Source organism: Pteropus vampyrus, unplaced genomic scaffold (genome assembly GCF_000151845.1).
Source record: "Pteropus vampyrus isolate Shadow unplaced genomic scaffold, Pvam_2.0 Scaffold145, whole genome shotgun sequence".
Classification (NCBI taxonomy): domain Eukaryota; kingdom Metazoa; phylum Chordata; class Mammalia; order Chiroptera; family Pteropodidae; genus Pteropus; species Pteropus vampyrus.
In genome coordinates, this window is record NW_011888926.1 from 388,549 (window position 1) to 393,579 (window position 5,031).

A 5,031-nucleotide genomic window follows, 5' to 3' on the forward strand; every position below is an offset into this window, starting at 1 on the left:
CGGGGACCTCTTCGCGGGCTCTGAATGCAGCCCGAGCTTTATTTAGCAAATCCACGATGTCTCCCCACCCCCTCCTCTTTTTTTTTTTTTTTTTTTAAGCGAGCCGACGGAACTCTAATTTTCCCCCTTTTCTCTCCGAGCCCCCTTGAATCGGCCCATTCTTTCATTCCGTGGAACTAACGAAGGCCTCGCAGAGTCCCTGCTCAGGAATGGGCCCGTAAATAAAACGTGTTTCATTGATCAACTTCAAAAGGGCCTGGGCGGGGTGGGGGAAGGGGGACGGGGAAGGGGGTCTCCGGGCTGCGGGGAGCGGGGGCGGGCTGGGGGAGCGGAGCGCACGCGGAGGCTGCGCCGGCTCCGAGTGACAACGCGGGAGGAGGGGGCTGCGCACAAAGTCTGTTTCTGTCCGCGCCATGCGTTTGTTTGTTTTGTGGCCAGCGATTCTGCAGGCGCCTGGGGCCGGCCGGCCTGCCTGAGGCCCCACCATTCGCCCGCAGTCCATGGAAAGGAGAGCTGGGCAGCTTTAAAGGTTTTACTTCATTTTATTTTTCTTAACCTCCCCACAAATAAAAAATTTGAGCCAACCTAACAGAGTTCTAGGCTTAGAGCAGTCTCTCCAGGGAAATGCGGCCACCAGCCCCACGCTTCCATTAACATTCACTCCGGCAACATCCCCCGGCCCTGAGAGCCCCAAGGGGCATCGGAGGCATCAGGGAACCGGACGGCGTCACCCGTGGCCGACCCACGCGGGGACGGGGGGAGCACGCAGTCTGAGGGAGGCGGCGCGGCAGCCCAAGGACGCTGAAATCCTGCCTTCAACAACATTTAGTGAGAACCTACTACCCACTACCGGCCAGGTGCCTAGATCTACCGCTTGATTTTATTTTCACGCATCTTTTTTCAATTGCAAAAACAGTGAAGGCCAATGGCAAGAACGGTTCTGTGACACTACCGGTGCACAGAAAAAACTCACCGTTCCCATTGGAGACCTCTATATCCCGCTCCCTGGAGGAAACCACTGTGGGCATTAGGACGAGTCACCTTTCGAGACTTTGTACAAATACACACACAGCACAAGGCCTGGCCTGCAAGCATTGCTTAGTAAATGTCTTCCTAAATGAAGTCCCCCTCCCAGCCCCCCACCACCCCCACCCCCCAACTCCCCCACCCCCTGTCAGCTGGGCGGGAGCACCACAACTGAACTGCTTTTTCTTTCCCTAACAACTCCTGCTGGATCCGCACAGCCTGGGGCAGAGGGTACTTAACCTTTCTGGGACTCAGTTTCTCCATCTGCAAAACGGAGGATACGAGACTCCTGACCTCAGCCTTTGACTGTGAGGATCAAATAATATGATGGGGATGAATGAGACTGTGAACTGTAAAGTCCTGCACAAGTGCCCATTGTCACTGTCCCCATGACCGGCCCTGGGAGACTCGTTATCAAAGAGCGTGGATGACCTTGGGGGCAGGGCGGGAGAGCCCAAGCTCCTTGGTCAGGCTCTCTTGGGGCCAGTCTGCTTCACTCCCCCAACATTCCTGGGAGATAAGGGTGTCAGGCAAGAATGCCATAAAGGCTCATTGTGCAGGGGAAGCCGCCCCTGGCTGCACCCCGGCGCAAGCAGCCACGGCGAGACCGTTATCACGGTCACATGGCTCCCCCTCCTTTGTGTTAGACACATTCTTGGAGTTGAACTAGGCTAGGCCTGGGACGAGAGAAGGGCTGGCATCTTCCGTGCAAATGGCAAACCATTGCAAGGCCCCAGAGGAGGGGAAAGCTATGGTCTTTCTGCATCCTGAGACCCACCCAGGGATGTCGCTGACCAGCATCATAGCCTCCTGATTGTATGTCATCGCTGCCACCGATTAGCCTGGGAGAAAATGCTTGAGGGGGCCACAGGCGAATGTCTCCACTGTCACACCGAGTCTCAGTGCCTGCTCCGCCAGACCACTTGCTGGGCACTGGCAGCAGGAGGGAGGGAAAGGAATGAGTGACCCTCTAATTCATTCAGGGGTCCCCGCTATCTACCTAGCATCAAGGCTCCTGCCACATCTGCAGCCATGAAGCCCTTGCCTGGCTTCCTGATGGTTCTGTGCTGGTCTTGGGTTTGGAGACTTGCTTGTAGTTCAGGCAGGTAGCATCCTTAGGCAGCAGCACTGGGAAGAGTGCCAGGGAGTGACCCCAAAGGGCACAGGAGACCGAGGAGATGGAGAGGAATGGACAGTGAACTTAGGAAGTGAAATTGACAAGACGTGGTCACACCTTTCTGAGAAGCAATTCAGTTACAGGTTTAAGGACACAGGAACTGTCAATTCCTACCACCCGGTATCTCGCCTCCTCAGAACTATTTCAAAGCAATGATCAGAGATGTGAACAAAGATTTCGGTACAAGGATGTTCCATTCAGCTTTATATATAACAGCAAAAAATTCGAATTGGCTTAGACTGGTCAAATAAATTATAGTGAATCTCTGTGATAGAATACTACCTGATTTTAAAACCATGTATAAATATATATATATATAACCATATATTCTCTTTCCTTGCTGCCACAGAGTAGCACGGAGTCAAGGCTTTGGTGTTTTCAAGATTCAGCTCCTCCCGTAACCCGCCGCCATGGCCGAGGAAGGCCTAGCTGCTAGAGGTGTAATGGATGTTAATACTGCTCTATAGGAGGTGCTGAAGATCTCTCTTGTCCACGATGGCCTAGCACGTGGCATTCGTGAAGCTGCCAAAGCTTTAGACAAGCGCCAAGCCCATCTGTGTGCGCTCGCATCCGACCGCGATGAGCCGACTGTGATGTATGTCAAGTTGGTGGAGGCCCTTTGTGCTGAACACCAAATCAACCTAATTAAAGTTGATGACAACAAGAAACCAGGGGAATGGGTAGGCCTCTGTAAAATTGACAGAGAGGGAAAACCCCAGAAAGTGGTCGATTGCAGTTGTGTGGTGGTTAAGGACGATGGCGAAGAGTCTCGGGCCAAGGATGTCATCGAGGAGTGCTTCAAATGCAAGAAATGAACAAATAAACTTGGCTTTGGTTTTTGAAAGAAAAATAATACATGAAACCACATATTAAGAAAATTAAGATAATGCTAATTAATTTAAGGAAGTGAGAGAAAATTGTGAGGTTGCAAAGCTGTACGTGTTGAACGAAACTTGAAAAGCATGCTGAGCAAAAGTCGGACGAAAGAGTACGTCGTTATGCATGATCACATCTGGATAAAGTTCTAGAACAGGCGAAACTGATCCCTGGTCAAAGACATCAGACTAGTAATTGCCTGAGCTCGGCGGTTGGGGCAAATGACAGGAAGAACAAGTGGCAATGAGCGGAGTGCCGCGTGTGTTCTCTACCTTGATCGTGGTGGAAATTACACAGGTGTGTGCATTTGTCAAAACTCGCGGAATAGTGCAGCGACTGTGGAAAACAGTATGGCAGTTTCTCAAAAATTTAAACATAGAATTACCGCATGATTCGGCAAGTCCTCTTCTGGGTATTTAGTCAAAAGAATTGAAGTCAGGGGCTCAAACTAATATTTGTATGTTCTTGAACCTAAATACACCTATGTTCGTGACAGCATAGTTCGCTTTTTGACTAAAAGGTGGAAGCAACCCAAATGCCCACCCACAGATAAATAAACAAAATAGGGCATATCCACGGAATAGAGGATCGGTCGGTATCCTTAAAAAGGAATAAAATTCTGATACATATGACGACTGTGATGAACTTTGAAAAAATTATGCAAAGTGAAATAAGCCGGACACAGAAGGACCGATACTGTGTGGTTCCACTTATATGAGGTACCGAATTCAGAGACAAAAAGTGGGATGGTGGTCGCCAGGGGCTGGGGAGAGGGGAGGGGGAAATGGAGGCACGGAGTTTCAGTTTGGGATGATGAAAAAGTTCTAGAAATGGGGAGCGGGGGGGTCGTACGACACTGTGAGTGTGTGTCACGCCACTCAATTGCACACTTGGCTAAAATGGTAGATTTTATGTTATGTATGTTTTACCACAATTGTTAAACTTCTTTCACGCTCATCAAACTACGCGCCTAAAATGGTGTATTTCGTGGTATGTAAATCAGGCCTCTAAAAAGATAATTCAAACAAAATCTAAAAACAAAAAACACAGAGGTCAAAAAAAAATGCTGTTATGTGTAACACGATCTTAATTTAACTTAATTTTTTTAAATGTAAATGCACATAGAAAAAAGACTGGAAGAAAATGTAGCGGAAAGTTAATGTCTTTTCTGTGTCGAGCAGATATGACTTTTTATTGGGGTTAATTTTGTGTGAAGTCACAGAGAGGTGCAGCGGCTTGCCCAAGGCCACACAGCGAGCAAGTGGCAGAGGATGGACTCCACCATGAAACATCTAAGACTGTAGCACAGAGGGAAGATCGAGGAACCCTGGACAGCTCCTCTCACCTTGGCTCTGAAAGGCTGAGTGACCAAGGGCAACACTTCCCATTCATTCCTTTATTCATTCATTTCTAGTTCTGCTGGGTGGCCTTGGGCAAGTTACTTTACCTCTCTGTTCGGCATTCCATACCTGTAAATGAGAGTAGCAGTGCCTCCTTCATCTGGTGGTTGTGGGACTACGTGAGTTAAAACATGTAAAGTGTTTAGAACAAGGCCTGGCACGTGTTGTCAACGGTGGCGTTTCATGGAGACACCACCCTCCCAACCCTGCCCATTGATTAAACAGGACTATTTTGGCCTCCTGTGATAGGAATTTGCATAACTGTCTTAAGAGGAGACAGGATGATTCGACCAGAGCTTCAAACACCGTCAGGCCTCTTCCTTTCCCTCCTCTGTCCTTCTCTACTCTCTCTCTCTCCTTTTTCTCTCCCCATCTCTTCCCTCTGCTTCTGACTGGTGTATCTGTTCTCTTGGACCAGCTGTCCACACCATGGTGGTGTGCCAGGCTGCTCTGGACACCCATCCTTACTGCTTCATCCTTACTGTCTCATGCCCACATGTGGAAGAAGACACACTTTGAGAATCCCAGAGAAGGCATCTGATTGGCTTAGCT

The 5,031-nt window shown here is 49.4% G+C and overlaps 1 pseudogene; it reads left to right on the plus strand.

Moving 5' to 3' along the window:
* Positions 1–2,551: 2,551 nt before the first annotated feature.
* On the plus strand, positions 2,552–3,053 carry LOC105298012 (annotated as a pseudogene).
* The last annotated feature ends 1,978 nt before the right edge of the window (positions 3,054–5,031 follow it).